This window comes from Coregonus lavaretus (genome assembly GCF_964263955.1).
Source record: "Coregonus lavaretus genome assembly, chromosome: 9".
Classification (NCBI taxonomy): domain Eukaryota; kingdom Metazoa; phylum Chordata; class Actinopteri; order Salmoniformes; family Salmonidae; genus Coregonus; species Coregonus lavaretus.
In genome coordinates, this window is record NC_139996.1 from 7638851 (window position 1) to 7658451 (window position 19601).

Here is a 19601-nt window from a genome sequence, read left to right on the forward strand (position 1 = left end):
ATGTCAATATTAACACCAGCATTGATGCAGGGCTCCACACTAACTTTTTGTCTTGGTTGCACTTGTGCGCCTAACTTTTTTATTTAGGTGCACCAGCACAAAATGTAGGTGCACCCAAATTTTTTCCTTGCGTCGCCATTAACGCCACAATTTCAAGGTCACCTTTTTATCACGCTCCATATACATTCATATATATCATGTAACCACCCCCCCCCTTTGCTGTCCTCTGCCCCTCAGATGGCCAACACCTGTAATTTGGCCTTCTTCCCATTTGGCCTTGGCTAAACCAGCTTGCCACACTCCCTAGCATCAAACATATCATTCATATCATTTAGTTTACAGCTCAAAAAGTATATTTTACAGTGGAGTACTTCCTTTAAAAGTTAGCCAGGCTACTAAAACTTTTGACATGATTGAAATTTTCCCGTGTTGTGTAGAATCAGCCAAAGGATCAACTGGTGAAGACATGTCTGGAGGACCGACTGTCAGACGAGAATCCCAGTTTGTTCCAGAGACTGCCCTGACTGATGATGAGTGCAACAAAGCAATCTCACTGATGAAACATTCTGCTGATGCAGACACAATCAAGAAGAAAATGGAACTGACGTTTGTGTATCGCCGCAAAATGATCCTCGACCCCCAGCAGTCAAGCAACATACTGTCTGAGTTTCCACGTTTTAAAGACGTCAAAAGCTTGGTAATTATGTTATTTTGAAAATACTATGACAAGTGAATTGTTTTGTAAGACATTGTAGTGATACTAGCTAGCTAAACTAGCACGCAATACAATTTGATTGGCTGTCAAATAACTGAAATTGTCACCAACACCACCCCACTCCAGGTTGAACAGGATTTTGTTCTAATGTTCGGAGAGGATACCTCAAGCAAGCTTCTGGAAAGGTGGCCGGTCACGTTCAAGAAAAAGATCATCAAACAATGCAGAAAGCTTCCATCCACAAGTGAGCTTGAAGAACTCTTGCTGGCAGCTGATCCTCCTGAGGATGGCACTGAATTGGATGTTGACTTTGGTAAGATGCTTGTAAGCCTACCTTTTGTGTTGTATTGCAATATCAACATTATGTGTAAACATTTAAATATCAACATAATACTAAGAAGCTGGATCTGTGAAAGATTTACGAGTACGTTCTGTAGCAGTATATTGAACAAAACTTTTGAGATTTGACTCAGCCCTGTGGATGTTTTAGTTAGAGAACTTCTTGTGATGTAGAACTGCTGTCTGTCTGGGGGGTCTTTTGTAAAGAAAACAACGTAACTGAAGTGTGTTAACATTGAACTTGTGTTGTTACAGGTTGGGACAGTGATCTGTCATCGGTTTTACTGCTTATACACCTGATTCCACCCTCCGCTCAGGGTCGGAAGAGACCAGGAAAGGTTTCCGCATCCCAAGCAGAGAAACATCTTGTGGTATTCAAGAAGGTTTGTATTTTTTCTAATTTGTGGTATGAACACCTAATATTAGGCTACAAGTATTCATTCAATATTCATATTCAATAAGAGTAGTGTATTGGCTCTTTCTGCATATTCTACAACTACTTGGCCATTAACTACAGTTTTCCCTCATTTGTCTTCGCAGACCGGAACAAACATTCAAGAGCATCTCGATGCCATCACTACTAGCGCTCAGCCCTATCTCCTAGCTGTTGGAGTTAAGAAGAATGCAATCCACCAGTTCTTCATCATTATCGACAAGAATGCCATACCTTGCAGGTCAACCTCTTCTCTTGTTGCTTTTGACGAACTATTTAAGGCACATTTTGTGTTTGGCACATCCTACAACACCATGCTCCACAACATGTACACTTTCATCCAAACTACAGTGTACAGCATCGATGCTGGCAAGGTCAAAGAGAGCCCTCGTGTTGCTGAAATCAGGGCGAGGTTACTTCATTAGTGCTTGAAGTTTCTCCTCGAACATGAAGTGTTTTGTTTGTCAGGCTGAGTTATCGAGTTCAAATATGCTTGTTAGGCATTTACGATTAGTTCACGGTTACTTGCCTGGAAAAAATCTCCGGCTTAAATGTGCTCAGACTGGATGTGGCTGTGCGTTTGGTACGTTTTCTGGTTTTAGGAAACATTTAAACACAAAACACACTGAGTATATTGACCAACAGGTTGACCCTGATGTTTATTTAAGCAGCATTGGCGAGGCAGTGACCACTAATGTAGAGGAGACAGCTACAACGTCACGGACAGTTAATGAACACGAGGTAGCCACATCTACTCTGTTGAAAAAGTCCAACAGGAGCACTCTAGATATGTGTGCCTCTGCTGTTGCACAACTAAAAGCAGCTGGATTAAGTCAATCTACTGTAAATAGTTTTGTTTCCTCCATGGAAGAAGTGTTTTTTGAGATTCAAAGTCAAGCTACAGATGCAGCTTTGCAGTGCTTATCTCCACAGGAAACTGAAAATAAGAACAGAATAGAACAATCTTTGCAAAAGTTGGAAAACCCTTTCACACCCTTAAATTCAGAAGCTAAACGAAATAAACACTTCAAAGAGAAATGGGGAATCGTAGAACCTGTTGAAAAGGTGCTTGGCACAAGATTTGACAGCAGAAGAAACAAAACAACTGGGACATACGATCAGGTCGTTGTAACTGACAAGTTTGCATATATTCCTATTTTAGAAACACTAAAGGCCATTTTTCAAAACCCAGAACTTGCAGACATGTTCAAGCCCAGGCACATGCCCAAGGAAGGTGTGTATGCAGACTTGAGAGATGCCGCCTATTTTAAAAAAAGTCCCTTATTCTCTATAGAAAAAGATGCCATACAGATCCAGCTATTTTATGACGACTTTGAAACAGCAAACCCCTTGGGGTCTAAAAAGGGTATACACAAATTAGGTGCTATATACTTTACATTAAGGAATTTTCCCCCAATCTTTAATTCATCATTGATAAATATTCATTTGGGTGCTCTTTTCCATGCGCAGGACATCAAGCGTTATGGTTTTAATTTGATACTTGAGCCACTTGTCAGTGATCTTAAAGTACTCGAGACAGAGGGACTTAAAGTTCCCAGATTGAAAGATGTGATTCACGGTACCATAGTTCAGGTCACTGGTGATAATCTTGGGTTGCATGGTTTATTTGGCTTTGTGGAGTCATTTGGGGCAAGGTATTGTTGTCGTTTCTGTCTCCTTGAGAAAGATTGTTTTCAAACTGTGTTCTGTGAAGATGATCCAAAAGTTGTACTACGAACTATCGAGATGCACAAACTGCACTGTCAAACTTTACAAACAGATCCTACACTACCTCATATCTATGGTGTCAAACGCATTTGTCTGCTGAATTCACTACAGTATTTTAATACAGCCAACAATTTTTCTGTAGATATAATGCACGATATTTTAGAAGGAGTTGCTCAGTTTGAAGTCAAACTTGTCCTGCAGTACATTAAGGAAAACTTCCTAAATGCTGAACAACTGGCTGGTAGAATACATGCTTTTGACTATGGATACAATCAGCAGCGAAACCGTCCACCTAGAGTAAAGTTGTTTGATGGAAGTAATGATTTGGGGTTGAATGCTATACAGTCTTGGTGCTTATTACGTAATATGCCTTTGCTATTTGGTGATTTAATACAGTCAGATGACCAGCACTGGCATCTTCTACTTTTGCTTCTACACATTGTTAACATTGTATTTTCCCCAGTCCTTACAGAAGGCATGACCATTTACCTCAAACATTTAATCATTGATCATCATCAGCTCTTCAAGCAGTTGTTTCCTGCAATCAATCTCTTACCAAAGCATCACTTCATGATTCATTACCCTCGTAATATAAAAAACATCGGCCCAGTTCTGCACATGTGGTGCATGCGTTATGAAGCTAAACATAATTTTTTTAAGAAGCAATTAAAAAGCTTTAAAAATGTAACAAAAACATTAGCCAAAAAGCACCAAAGTTGTATGGCAATGTATCGAGAGTCCTTTAGCAAGGAAAGATTAACTTTAGGTTCGGGGAAGATGGTAACACTTAGTGAGCTCAAAGAAGGTCCCGAGATTGCTTTAAAATGTGGGTCTGTATTGTCTACCAGTGTGTTTTCTGCCAAGTGGATCAAACATCATGGTACAGAGTACCGCCGTGACTTCATTATCTGTACTGAGGTAGCATTTGAGATGCCTGTATTTTGTAAAATCAAAATTATTGCTGTGAAAGATGACTGTGTATTGCTCTGTGGAAAACTGATGGAAACAGTGTGTTTTGATTACCATTACTATGCCTTTAAGGTCAGGATGCATCCAGACAGGGTTCAAAAGGTGATCAACATTACTGAACTGTGTTACTTTAAACCTTTTGATGTTCAAATGAAGTATGGAACGACAGATTCCTCCTTGTATGTTGTTCCCTATTGCCATTTTATGGAAACCTAAGGTCAATGTTTTAAAAAGGGATTTGTATTCTTAATATATTTTAGCCTGACATAGTTGAGCTGTTAATAAAAATTTGAAATGCATTATTTTGTGGTAAGTTGTGATTTTTACTCACTTAATGGAGTATTTGGTGTAATTTGACACTAAAAAAGTGTAAAATGAATACTGCTGAGATTTATTTCCGTGACACTATACGGTGTTAGAATTTGACTCTATTTGAGCTTGTTTTTCACTGCAAGATAGTCAATTATCAACACAATAGTGTGTAACATCAACACTTATCAGAGTTATTTTAACCTTGAGTGTCAACTCCATGCAGTGTTAAACTGGACTGGAATCAAACTCAATCAGAGTTGATTTGTTATTTTAGAAGAGTAAATGATTAACTCTTCCAAGGGTAATATTTACACTCTCCAGTGTTATTTAACCTTTAGTGTAAAATTAAAATAACACTATTCAGTGTAAGCGAGTGTTAAATTTTTACTCTATTTAGAGTTAATTTAACTCTAAAATGTTAACACTATGAAAAGAGTCAAATTAACACTATTTCAGGGTGGGACCATATACACTCAGAAATAGTGTTAAATTTAACTCTTTAAGTGTTACTTTAACACTTCAAAATTTACTGTGTAGGGAGAGAGAAAGAAAGAGGGAGAGAGGAGGGAGGAGAGAGAGGAGGAGCGAGAGAGAGAGAGGAGGAGGAGGAAGGAGAGAGAGAGGAGGAGGGAGAGAGCGAGGAAGAGAGAGAGAGAGGAGGAGGAAGGAGAGAGAGAGGAGGAGGGAGAGCGAGGAAGAGAGAGAGAGAGAGGAGGAGGAAGGAGATAGAGAGGAGGAAGGAGAGAGAGGAGGAGGAAGGAGAGAGAGGAGGAGGAAGGAGAGAGAGGAGGAGGAAGGAGAGAGGAGGAGGAAGGAGAGAGAGAGGAGGAGGAAGGAGATAGAGAGGAGGAAGGAGAGAGAGGAGGAGGAAGGAGAGAGAGAGGAGGAAGGAGAGAGAGAGGAGGAGGAAGGAGAGAGAGAGGAGGAGGAAGGAGATAGAGAGGAGGAAGGAGAGAGAGGAGGAGGAAGGAGAGAGAGAGGAGGAAGGAGAGAGAGGAGGAGGAAGGAGAGAGGAGGAGGAAGGAGAGAGAGGAGGAGGAAGGAGAGAGAGAGGAGGAAGGAGAGAGAGGAGGAGGAAGGAGAGAGAGAGGAGTGATTTGTGCAGTAGCAGAGAGAGCAGAGATATAGACCAGACTGAGGACTTGATATTCTGAGAGAGGAGGGAGGGCTGCCCATGGACTAAGCCTAAGCATTGCTACTCACTGCAGCTAAGGTATTGTATAGCTCAGGGACTTTTCCTCCTCCACTAGCCAATAGAGAACCAGTACATGTCCCAGTGGGTTTCATGTTAGTGTGTTTCTGTGTTGACTGGAAACTCATGTTTTGTCTGCACTTAGTGTTTGTTGTCTTTGGGAGTGTCAGTCTGTTATGTTATTAGCCTAGTTAGTAGCAGAGAACTGGGATTGGAATGAGGATGATGAGTATTATTAAATCAGATTTCCTAATCTGATGGCTGTTTAGACTGTTGAGTGTTTCTTGCATCCTTAGGTGTGACAACCCAGAGCTCTGATCTGAGAAAAGCAGGGTTTGGTTATGTTTTCAATATACAGCAGCAGTTTGAAGTATTCAAATTTGTGTGTGGGTCTTAACAGTGCCATGCTACTTAATGTGAATGGGTCTACAAACACTATGATGATGTCACTCTCAGGGTTCCTCTGATGTAAGGTCATGGTCAAAGGTCAAAGGTTATGACACCCCCTACAGACAGGGCATTTTCACTTAATGCATCAAGGAAAACCTTTTTACACATCCTCATTTCAGCATATACTGACCTCTGTCGGAGAAGAGTCTTATTTCAGAGAAAATAGCCTCATTGTGTAACGATGTTAAGCTCACCCGAGTCTGTGAGGGTTTCTTTCAGTCTGAACAGAAGAAACGCACCCAGGCCATCATGGATGGACATGGACCAGCGCATGGAACTTAGGAGGCAGAGGCGTGAGCAGGTGCATCTAGAGCCACCCACACCCACACCCACACCCACACCCACACACACCCACACCCACACCCACACCCACACCCACACCCACACCCACACACACACACACACACACACACACACACACACACACACACACACACACACACACACACACACACACACACACACACACACACACTCACACACACACACACACACACACACACACACACACACACACACACACCACACACCACACACACACACACACACACACACACACACACACACACACACACACACACACACACACACACACACACACACACACACACACAGTCTCCTGCGTAGTTCAGTGAATCCAGATGGAACAGTGGTACCTGCATGTTGTGCAGGAGGTCATGATCATTCTGTACATTCTTCAGATGTGTGTGATAGCGTTCATGTAGGAAATATTATGACCTTAGGTATGGCACTTTGTAATAGAACCAACACTGGTTGTTAATCAATCAATCAATAAATTGATCGATGTCACAAGGTGTTTGACAGTAAGTTATCAGCATACAGTACATGCCGGCGGATGTGAACGATGTGATATGGATCTAATATGGTGGATGAGACGTTCAGGACTGGAGCATTAAGCCCTCTGTCTCCTCTGAGCCCAGTAAGAGGTTTCTGATCTCTGTGCCAAACTCATCCATCTCACTTTGCATGCACTGGTAAACCTCAGGCAGTATTGGCACGCATGCACTGCAGGCACACACACAGGATAACTGGAGAACTGTTCCCAGACAGCTTTGGGCCCGTCTCCCATCCCCTCAGTCACAGGCTGGTTAGTTTCAGCAGTGTTGATCCCCGGCCAAACCTGACTGACTGACTGACTTAGTCCACACTAGATTCAATCCGATCGCCCCTTTTCGGCTATGCACCTTTTAAAGGTAATGTTTCTATTGCTTTGCTCCTTCATTAGAGAACAGGTTGACTGTGCTGGAAAAAGGGGTATGAGTTAGAGATGTAGGGGATACGTTTACTGTTGGCAGTGTGTGTGTGTATGAGAGAGAGAGAGAGAGAGAGAGAGAGAGAGAGAGAGAGAGCGAGAGCGAGAGCGAGCGAGAGAGAGAGAGAGAGAGAGAGAGAGAGAGAGAGAGAGAGATGTTAATATTTATTGTTTATTTCACTTTTGTTTACTATCTACTTCACTTGCTTTGGCAATGTTAACACACGTTTCCCATGCCAATAAAGCCCTTAAATTGAAATTGAATTGAATTGAAATTGAATTGAATTGAATTGAATTGAGAGAGAGAGAGAGAGAGAGAGAGAGAGAGAGAGAGAGAGAGAGAGAGAGAGAGAGAGAGAGAGAGAGAGAGAGAGAGAGAGAGAGAGAGAGAGAGAGAGAGAGAGAGAGAGAGAGAGAGAGAGAGAGAGAGAGAGAGAGAGAGAGAGAAAGTTGTAGCTTGGAATCGATGTCTTCAAAATCCCAGCCTCTCTGCAGGCAAAATAACAGATTAGTCACATAATTCAGTCTGTCTTTATAGTTGAGAACAAAGTTGATTCAAAACATATCCAGAAGAGAACAAAATGTGTTCGCTTAGGGTCCCCAAAAGGCTAGGGCCGGCCCTGATGCCAGCATCTGGTGGTCACTTTATAGGTCACTCTCTGTGAGAAGTTGTCACTTTATAGGTCACTCTCTGTGAGAAGTTGTAACTTTATAGGTCACTCTCTGTGAGAAGTTGTCACTTTATAGGTCACTCTCTGTGAGAAGTTGTCACTTTATAAGTCACTCTCTGTGAGAAGTTGTCACTTTATAGGTCACTCTCTGTGAGAAGTTGTCACTTTATAGGTCACTCTCTGTGAGAAGTTGTCACTTTATAGGTCACTCTCTGTGAGAAGTTGTCACTTTATAGGTCACTCTCTGTGAGAGGTGGTCACTTTATAGGTCACTCTCTGTGAGAAGTTGTCACTTTATAGGTCACTCTCTGTGAGAAGTTGTCACTTTATAGGTCACTCTCTGTGAGAAGTTGTCACTTTATAGGTCACTCTCTGTGAGAAGTTGTCACTTTATAGGTCACTCTCTGTGAGAAGTTGTCACTTTATAAGTCACTCTCTGTGAGAAGTTGTCACTTTATAAGTCACTCTCTGTGAGAAGTTGTCACTTTATAGGTCACTCTCTGTGAGAAGTTGTCACTTTATAGGTCACTCTCTGTGAGAAGTTGTCACTTTATAGGTCACGTCTGTCAGTGGTAGAAAAGTTACCCAGTTATCATGCTTGAGTAAAAGTAAAGATACCTTAATAGAAAATGACTCAAGTTAAAGTGGAAGTTACCCAGTAAAATACTACTTGAGTAAAAGTTTTAAAGTATCTGGTTTAAATGTACTTAAGTATGGTGGTGGAAAAGGTACACAATTATCGCACTTGAATAAAAGTAAATGCTATACATCAAATTCCTTATATCAAGCCAACCAGACGGCACAATTTTCTTGTTTTTTAATTTATGGAATGCAAGGGACACACTCCAACACTCAGACATAATTTACAAACGCAGTATTTGTGCTTAGTGAGTCCGTCAGATCAGCGGCAGTAGGGATAACAATGCGTTATATTGCACGCACGCAAGCACATTCTTGTGGTTCCCATCCCGCTCTTCTCCACAACATCTGTAAATCATTGTGTGTGTGTGTGTGTGTGTGTGTGTGTGAGTGTGAGAGAGCAGGGTGAAATAATACCCATCCTCTATCAATGGGCCATTTCAAGCTCTCTGCCCGCCTCATAAACCCTGGGAAGACACGGCATGGCACGCTCTGTGGCCAACTGATTGGCTCAAACGCATTAAGAAGGAAAGAAATTCCACAAATTAAAGTTTTAAGAAGGCACACTTGTTAATTGAAATGCATTCCAGGTGACTACCTCATGAAGCTGGTTGAGAGAATGACCTCATGAAGCTGGTTGAGAGAATGCCAAGCGTGTGCAAAGCTGTCATCAAGGCAAAGGGTGGCTATTTGAAGAATCTAAAATCTAAAATATAATTTGATTTGTTTAACACTTTTTTGGTTACTATATGATTCCATATGTGTTACTTCATAGTTTTGATGTCTTCACAATTATTTTACAATGTAGAAAATAGTACAAATAAAGAAAACCCCTTGAATGTGTAGGTGTTCGAAAACTTTTGACCGGTAGTGTACAGTCGTGGTCAAAAGTTTTGAGAATGACACAAATATTAATTTTCACAAAGTATGCTGCCTCAGTTTTTATGATGGCAATTGGCATATACTCCAGAATGTTATGAAGAGTGATCAGATGAATTGCAATTAATTGCAAAGTCCCTCTTTGCCATGAAAATGAACTTAATCCCCAAAAAACATTTCCACTGCATTTCAGCCCTGCCACAAAAGGACCAGCTGACATCATGTCAGTGATTCTCTCGTTAACACAGGTGAGAGTGTTGACGAGGACATGGCTGGAGATCACTCTGACATGCTGATTGAGTTAGAATAACAGACTGGAAGCTTTAAAAGGAGGGTGGTGCTTGAAATCATTGTTCTTCCTCTGTTAACCATGGTTACCTGCAAGGAAACACGTGCTGTCATCATTGCTTTGCACAAAAAGGGCTTCACAGGCAAGGATATTGCTGCTAGTAAGATTGCACCTAAATCAACCATTTATCGGATCATCAAGAACTTCAAGGAGAGAGGTTCAATTGTTGTGAAGAAGGCATCAGGGCACCCAGGAAAGTCCAGCAAGCGCCAGGACCGTCTCCTAAAGGACCGTCTCCTAAAGTTGATTCAGCTGCGGGATCGGGGCACCACCAGTGCAGAGCTTGCTCAGGAATGGCAGCAGGCAGGTGTGAGTGCATCTGCACGCACAGTGAGGCAAAGACTTTTGGAGGATGGCCTTGTGTCAAGAAGGGCAGCGAGGAAGCCACTTCTCTCCAGGAAAAACATCAGGGACAGACTGATATTCTGCAAAAGGTACAGGGATTGGACTGCTGAGCACTGGGGTAAAGTCATTTTCTCAGATGAATCCCCTTTCCGGTTGTTTGGGGCATCCGGAAAAAAGCTTGTCCGGAGAAGACAAGGTGTGCGCTACCATCAGTCCTGTGTCATGCCAACAGTAAAGCATCCTGAGACCATTCATGTGTGGGGTTGCTTTTCAGCCAAGGGAGTGGGCTCACTCACAATTTTGCCTAAGAACACAGCCATGAATAAAGAATGCTACCAACACATCCTCCGAGAGCAACTTCTCCCAACCATCCAAGAACAGTTTGGTGGCGAACAATGCCTTTTCCAGCATGATGGAGCACCTTGCCATAAGGCAAAAGTGATAACTAAGTGGCTCGGGGAACAAAACATCAACATTTTGGGTCCATGGCCAGGAAACTCCCCAGACCTTAATCCCATTGAGAACTTGTGGTCAATCCTCAAGAGGCGGGTGGACAAACAAAACCCCACAAATTCTGACAAACTCCAAGCATTGATTATGCAAGAATGGGCTGCCATCAGTAAGGACGTGGCCCAGAAGTTAATTGACAGCATGCCAGGGCGGATTGCAGAGGTCTTGAAAAAGAAGGGTCAACACTGCAAATATTGACTCTTTGCATAAACTTAATGTAATTGTCAACAAAAACCTTTGACACTTATGGAATGCTTGTAATTATACTTCACCATAGTAACATCTGACAAAAATATCAAAAAACACTGAAGCAGCAAACTTTGTGAAGACCAATACTTCACAATACTAATATCAACACTTTGACCACGACTGTATGCTAGTGAGGGAGGATGAAGGGGGAGAGAGGGAGGAGGGAGAGGGAGGAGGAAGAGGGAGGAGGAAGAGGGAGAGAGGGAGGAGGAAGAGGGAGAGAGGGAGGAGGAAGGGAGAGAGAGAGGAGGAAGGGAGAGAGAGAGGAGGAAGAGGGAAAGAGGGAGGAAGAAGAGTAGAAGAAGGTAAAAGGAGAAAGGGTGAGTTAATAAAGAGAACAAGATTGTCTTTAAATCTTTACAGTTCTCTCTCACTTTCTCCCTCCCCCTCTATCTTCCTCTCTCACTTTTATTTTTCTTTCTGTAGGGATACTGAGGGGGTCGCTCTCTCTGGGGGGTTTCTTTCTCTCTCTCTTTCTCTCTCTCTCTATCTCGCTCACACACAGACCAGTGTGTGTGATCTAACCTCCCTCCAGTATTGCAGGAAGTACCCATCCATCCATCGTACCTGTAATTGTTCTGGAGGTCAGATCACTGGGAGACGGTATGTGGTTTGTGTGGGAGGAAATAGGATCAAGTCCCTGGAGGACCAAGTGTTTGACTGACAAGAATGATAATTAATATTTTAATAGTTTGTGAGACCGGACCTTGTACCTTTGTCTAAAGGATCACTGCATATTCCTCTAGTCCTTTAGCATAGTGACAGACATCCAGGCATGTTCTTTATGAATGTGTGCATAGGGTCTTGGACAGCTCTTTATGTCTGTATATGATGACTAATGACTTTATGTACTCTCTTAATGACTTATATAAATTATATACATGACTTTATGTACTCTTTATAATCACACTTTGGGACATAAGGATCAGGCCATATCTACATGGCAAATGTAGTGTTGTGTAAAGAATGGAGATGGGATGAATGTTTGGTTGTTAAGCCTTGGTTACCCCTCAGAGTGTAAGGATTGTTTGTGAGGCTTAAGACCCCAATAAATGCCCTCCTGTAAAACTCAATTTCTTACAATTTATATGTAAACAACTTTGAACGATTGTTTGTTATTAATAGGAATCATAATGGTGCACAATAGACAGTTGGCCTATATCATTCATTGGTATGGCAGTAATAATTGTAGGCAAAAGGCCTACATCCCCTGTGGCACAGTGGTCTAAGGCACTGCATCTCAGGGCTTGAAGCGTCACTACAGACCCCCTGGTTCGACTCCAGGCTGTATCACAATCGGCCGTGATTGGGAGTCCCATATGGCGGTGCACAATTGGCCCAGCGTCATCCGGGTTTGGCCGGTGTAGGCCGTCATTGTAAATAAGAATTTGTTCTTAACTGACTTGCCTAGTTAAAAAAAAAAAAAAAAAAAAAATCCCCATTAATGAATCCCCATAACTGTATGTCTTGGTGTGGTTTCAGGGGCTTCAGCACAACAGATGATGATGAGGAGGCGGCTCAACAGCGGAGGAGAAAGGCTTGTGAAGAGAGGATGAAAAAGGCAGAGAGGGAGGAGTCCAGCAGCAGCACCGTGACAACAGAGGTCAACAACACTCACAGGTACGCAACACAGGACAACCACAGTGGGGACAAATCCTTGGAAACAGAAATAAATATGTCTTCTACAAATTCAGGTAGAACCTCCCCATTCACTCCACTTGTTTTCTCCTTCCTGAACAAGACCCCGATCTATAGAAAGATCCCATCTGAGAGGGGGTTTCTTCAGATCTCTTGGTCTTTGATACCTCTTTGCTTTATCTTGGCCAGGTCACAGTTGTAAATGAGAACTTGTTCTCAATTGGCTTACCTGGTTAAATAAAGGTGAAATATATATGTATTTTAAATACCCCCTACAGATACAAAATGACAATCAAACACTCTCGTAATGCTTGTCTCTGTAGAAGAACCCCTTATGGTTCCAGGTAGAACCTTTTCCACACATCAAATAACCTATTTAGAACCCTTGCTTACATAGAGATGGTTCCAAAGAACACGGTTATATGTAGAACCCTTTCCCTGTTTGTTTCTGTGTTAATCCACAGCTGCTAGTGACTGTCCTGACCACAGTGGGACAGAGACAGAGTCCTCCTCCTCCAGTGTGGAGGTGAGTTCCTCAGGAGGAGGTGAAGGAGGTGAGGAGGATGCAGTACTCCTGGACCGCCTGGCCAAGCGGGAGGAGCGCAGGCAGAAGAGGTTGAAGGAAGCACTGGATAGACAGAAGTTCGACCCTACCATCACCGACAGCAATGAGAGGACACCTCCTCTAGTGGGTGCCACCGAGACACAGACGAGGAGAAGGAGGAGAAACCAGCCCAGGAGGAGGTGACCACAAACTCCTGGAGTAGAGAGGAGGAGGAGAAGGAGGAGGTGAAAGAAGCACCCACAAAGGAGGAAAAGCCTGAAACCATGCCACAGAAAGCTGAGGAGGTGGAGGGTAAGAAAGAGGTAGAGTATGACTTCCTACTTTGACATGAGTGAGCATAATTGTTGGACGGGGGTGGTATTGTATTTACAGAAAGTTGTATTGACACAAAATCTATTTTATCTCACAGGAAGAGGTCGAGGAAACGCATATAGTATCAGGAAAATGTATTGAATTTGTTGTACCCGCTACATCACTACAAGAGTGTGGGTTTGAAATATCCATTATGCCCAAGATGGAGATAGAAAAGAAAGCCGTTGAAGATATATCTAAGAAAGAAGAGGAAGAAAAACAGAAGAAAGAGATGGAAGAAAAAGAGGCTGCAGAAAAAGCTGCAAAACTCAAGAAAGAAGAAGAAAAAGCTGCAAAACTCAAGAAAGAAGAAGAAGAAAAAGCTGCAAAACTCAAGAAAGAAGAAGAAGAAAAAGCTGCAAAACTCAAGAAAGAAGAAGAAGAAAAAGCTGCAAAACTCAAGAAAGAAGAAGAAAAAGCTGCAAAACTCAAGAAAGAAGAAGAAAAAGCTGCAAAACTCAAGAAAGATGAAGAAGAAAAAACTGCAAAACTCAAGAAAGATGAAGAAGAAAAAACTGCAAAACTCAAGAAAGAAGAAGAAAAAAATGCAAAACTCAAGAAAGAAGAAGAAAAAGCTGCAAAACTCAAGAAAGAAGAAGAAGAAAAAGCTGCAAAACTCAAGAAAGAAGAAGAAGAGAAAGCTAAAACACCTAAGCAAGCAGAGGAAAAGCAGAAAGCAGAGGTATCGGTGTGACTTTTAGGGTGATTGCTTCCATTCAAAATCCTGGATAACTGTTCCTCATTAGTTTCTTATAGCACATACAGTGCATTCAGAAAGTATTCAGACCCCTTGACTTATTCCACATTTATTTAGGTTACAGCCTTTATTCTAAAATGGATTACATCGTTTTTCTCCCCTCATCAATCTACACTCCCCATAATGACAGAGCAAAAACAGGTGTTTGTTGTACAAAAAAGAAATACAAAAACGAAAATATCACATTTACATAGGTATTCAGACCATTTACTCAGTACTTTGTTGAAGCCCCTTTGGCAGTGATTACAGCCTCGAGTCTTCTTGGGTATGACGTTACAAGCTTGGCACACCTGTATTTGGGGAGTTTCTCCCATTGTTCTCTGCAGATCCTCTCAAGCTCTGTCAGGTTGGATGGGGAGCGTCGCTGCACAGCTATTTTCAGGTCTCTCCAGAGATGTTAGATCGGGTTCAAGTCCGGCCTCTGGCTGGGCCACTCAAGGACATTCAGAGACTTGTTCCAAAGCCAATCCTGCGTTGTCTTGGCTGTGTGCTTAGGGTCGATGTCCTGTCGGAATGTGAACCTTTGACCCAGTCTGAGGTCCTGAGCGCTCTGGAGCAGGTTTTCATCAAGGATCTCTCTGTAATTTGCTCCGTTCATCTTTCCCTCGATCCTGACTAGTCTCCCAGTCCCTGCCGCTGAAAAACATCCCCACAGCATGATGCTGCCACCACCATGCTTCACTGTAGGGATGGTGCCAGGTTTCCTCCAGACGTGACGCTTGGCATTCAGGCCAAAGAGTTCAATATTGGTTTCATCAGACCAGAGAATCTTGTTTCTCATGGTCTGAGAGTCTTTAGGTGCCTTTTGGCAAACTCCAAGCTCCAACATGTAAACACGGTTAAGCCAAATAGATATGCATCAGCTGTGTGTTGTATCATGTGTATTTACAAGTTTAATCAAGGTATTCTACTCTCTGTGTTTTTAGATTGGGGAGAGGGCAGAATTCTTAAACCAGAGAGCACAGAAAGGGTGAGCATTCCTTGCCTTTTATTTCTAGTGTTGAATCATGTAAACCTCCAGTATACTGCATCATACTCATGTTTCCTGTGTTCTACAGCTGTACTCATGCTTCCTGTGTTCTACATCCTACAGCTGTACTCATGTTTCCTGTGTTCTACAGCTGTACTCATGTTTCCTGTGTTCTACAGCTGTACTCATGCTTCCTGTGTTCTACATCCTACAGCTGTACTCATGTTTCCTGTGTTCTACAGCTGTACTCATGCTTCCTGTGTCCTACATCCTACAGCTGTACTCATGTTTCCTGTGTTCTACAGCTGTACTCATGTTTCCTGTGTTCTTCCTCCTACAGCTGTACTCATGTTTCCTGTGTTCTACAGCTGTACTCATGTTTCCTGTGTTCTACATCCTACAGCTGTACTCATGCTTCCTGTGTTCTACATCCTACAGCTGTATTCATGTTTCCTGTGTTCTTTCTCCTACAGCTGTACTCATGTTTCCTGTGTTCTACATCCTACAGCTGTATTCATGTTTCCTGTGTTCTACATCCTACAGCTGTATTCATGCTTCCTGTGTTCTACAGCTGTACTCATGTTTCCTGTGTTCTTCCTCCTACAGCTGTATTCATGCTTCCTGTGTTCTACATCCTACAGCTGTACTCATGTTTCCTGTGTTCTTCCTCCTACAGCTGTACTCATGCTTCCTGTGTTCTTCCTCCTACATCTGTACTCATGCTTTCTGTGTTATTCCTCCTACAGCTGTACTCATGCTTCCTGTGTTCTTCCACCTACAGCTGTAAGACATCACACACGCCTATTGTCTCCAAGATAGGCGACAGACTGGAACATTACACTGCTGCAGTTCAGGTGAGACCTACAGGATAGTAATAAGAAACAATGCTAAACATAGAAATAGAGGATACTGTATTCCATCACACTGTCTTTAGGCCTACACTTCATGCTACTGGAGGTCAAATATGGCATCACGGGAGATTGGGGAGGACAAGCTCGTGGTAATGGCTGGAGCGGAATTAGTAGAATGGTATCAAATCAAACTTTATTTGTCACATGCGCCGAATACAACAGGTGTAGACCTTACAGTGAAATGCTTACTTACGAGCACTTAACCAACAATGCAGCTGAAGAAATAGAGTTAAGAAAATATTTACTAAATAAACTAAAGTAAAAAAAATAAAAAAAAATAAAAAAAAATAACAATAACGAGGCTATATACAGGGGGTACCGGTACTGAGTCAATGTGCGGGGTACAGGTTAGTCGAGGTAATTTGTACATGTAGGTAGGGGTAAAGTGACTATGCATAGATAATAAACAGCAAGTAGCAGCAGTGTAAAAACAAAGGGGGGGTGTCAATGTAAATAGTCCGGGTGGCCATTTGATTAATTGTTCAGCAGTCTTATGGCTTGGGGGTAGAAGCTGTTAAGGAGCCTTTTGGACCTAGACTTGGCGCTCCTGTACCGCTTGCCGTGCGGTAGCAGGGAGAACAGTCTATGACTTGGGTGACTGGAGTCTTTGACAATTTTTTGGGCCTTCCTCTGACACCGCCTAGTATATAGGTCCTGGATGGAAGGAAGCTTGGCCCCAGTGATGTACTGGGCCGTATGCATTACCCTCTGTAGCACCTTACGGTCGAATGCCGAGCAGTTGCCATACCAGGCGGTGATGCAACCGGTCAGGATGCTCTCGATGGTGCAGCTGTAGAGCCTTTTGAGGATCTGGGGACCCATGCCAAATCTTTTCAGTCTCCTGAGGGGGAAAAGGTTGTCGTGCACTCTTCACGACTGTCTTGGTGTGTTCGGACCATGATAGTTTGTTGGTGATGTGGACACCAAGGAACTTGAAACTCTCGACCCGCTCCTCTACAGCCCCGTCGGTGTGAATGGGGGTGTGTTCGGCCCTCCTTTTCCTGTAGTCCACGATCAGCTCCTTTGTCTTGCTCACGTTGAGGGAGAGGTTGTTGTCCTGGCAACACACTGCCAGGTCTCTGACCTCCTCCCTATAGGCTGTCTCATCGTTTACGGTGATCAGGCCTACCACTGTTGTGTCATCAGCAAACTTAATGATGGCGATGGAGTCGTGCTTGGCCACACAGTTGTGGGTGAACAGGGAGTACAGGAGGGGACTAAGCACGCACCCCTGAGGGGCCCCCGTGTTGAGGATCAGTGTGGCAGATGTGTTGTTGCCTACCCTTACCACCTAGGGGCGGCCCGTCAGGAAGTCCAGGATCAAGTACAGTACATCAAACACATTCCATTCGATCTGTTATGAGCCGTCTTCCCCTCAGCAGCCTCCTGTGTATGGCATCTTCACAATTATTATGTAGGCAGTGGGCACACAGTGCTTCAAAGGTCAAAATTGAATAAAGAGGAGAGACTGGGAAAAGTTAAACATGTTAAGTGATTGTACCTGTATGCCAACGACAATTCTTCCCTCTGGGACAATTACGCAATAAGGCCCGAGGGGGTTTGGTATATGGCCAATATACCACGGCTAAGGGCTGTTCTGGATACAGCCCTTAGCCATGGTATATTGGAAATATACCACAAACACCAGAGGTGCCTTATTGCTATTAGAAAATAGTTACTAACATAATTAGAACAGTAAAAATAAATGTTTTGTCATACCCATGGTGTACGGTCTGATATACCACAGCTGTCAGCCAATCAGCGGGAGGAGAGGGAGGAGGACAGAGCGAGAGAGAGAGGAGCTCTCTTACTAATATATGCTTTGAATGTGAATGAACGTACTTCTCCATGTTATTCCCAGGATGCTGCTGATATTAAAGTAGGCGTGGCCGGACAGACTAAAGGCTGGGGAAAGAGCCCAGCAGACACGGGCAAGGCAGCTGACAAGGCTGAAGTAAGGCGACACACACACACAATTGTCTAGTGCCACCACATGGGCATTCCCCTAGCATGCATCTGAGGATGTGAACAACCATCCATTTACCCTTCAACTTGTGGCCTACACTGGTGATAGCCAGGCAGGTCACCCGTGATACAAGTCAGTATTCAACGTCCATCCATGTCTGAGGACGTTGGGAGATGATGTGGAAACTGGACACTAGAGGCAACAATGAGCGCTGTTACCGTCAAGTAGGTTTTGGTTTTGCTAGGGGGTTGTGGAAGGAGATGGCGGATCGGCTTAAGCAGCTGCTTTTGATTCCAAAGGTTGTATGTTCGAATCCAGTGATAGAAAGTTGTTTTTGATATTTTTTGTTTTAAGCCTATCCCAAACCTTAACCATTCAGAGTTAATGTTTAACCGTAAGAATTTGGAGTTAATGCCTAAACTTAACCTTAAACACTTATACATTTTACGTTTGAGAAACATGGATGAACGTCTAATTCTGACGTGAGACTGTGAGAGCTGGTAGTGGTAGCTACAGGTAGTCCAGTATACTAGCGTAAACAAGTTGAAATAGGATTTGTATACACATCATGTCAGACGTGTCGCCTACTGGTCAGAAAAATACCAAGCGAGCAGTAGAAGAATGATCTCTGTGTGCCAGGTGGCATCGAGGCCAACATAACTTCCTGGTTCTGCCCTCTCCACACCAGCCATTCTCAGAGGCAATATTTCACATTGCTTGGCTCTGATAGGTTTAAGGTTATCTTACAGCTGGTAGAGTATTTTCAAGTATGTGCACACCATGGCATATATACAGTGCCTTCGGAAGGTATTCAGACCCCTTGACCTTTTCCACATTTTGTTAGGTTACAGCCTTATTCTAAAATGGATTAAATTGTTTTTTTCCCACTCATCAATCTACACATAATACCCCATATGATCAAGCAAAAACAGGTTTGTAGGCATTTTTGTAAATGTATTACAAATTAAAAACGGAAATATCACATTTTCATAAGTATTCAGACCCTTTACTCAGTACTTTGTTGAAGCACCTTTGGCAGTGATTACAGCCTTGAGTCTTCTTGGGTATGACGCTACAAAGTTGGCACACCTGTATTTGGGGAGTTTCTCCCATTGTTCTCTGCAGATCCTCTCAAGCTCTGTCAGGTTGGATGGGGAGCGTTGCTGCATAGCTATTTTCAGGTCTCTCCAGAGATGTTCGATTGGGTTCAAGTCCGGGCTCTGGCTGGGCCACTCAAGGACATTCAGAGACTTGTCCCGAAACCACTCCTGCGTTGTCTTGGCTGTGTGCTTAGGGTCGTTGTCCTGTTGGAAGGTGAACGTTCACCCGTCTGAGGTCCTGAGCGCTCTGGAGCAGGTTTTCATCAAGGATCTCTCTGTACTTTGCTCCG

The 19601-nt window shown here is 43.1% G+C and overlaps 1 pseudogene across 1 annotated transcript in view; it reads left to right on the top strand.

Moving 5' to 3' along the window:
* Positions 1-19601, top strand: part of LOC311134849 — a 32898-nt pseudogene that overhangs the window by 3265 nt on the left and 10032 nt on the right. Inside the window, exons 7-15 of the transcript in view lie at positions 438-697; positions 842-1028; positions 1310-1437; positions 1595-1728; positions 12536-12673; positions 13181-13558; positions 13666-14295; positions 16081-16188; positions 18107-18199. The product of the transcript in view is annotated as an uncharacterized misc_RNA (transcript). The remainder of the gene's footprint in view (positions 1-437; positions 698-841; positions 1029-1309; positions 1438-1594; positions 1729-12535; positions 12674-13180; positions 13559-13665; positions 14296-16080; positions 16189-18106; positions 18200-19601) is intronic.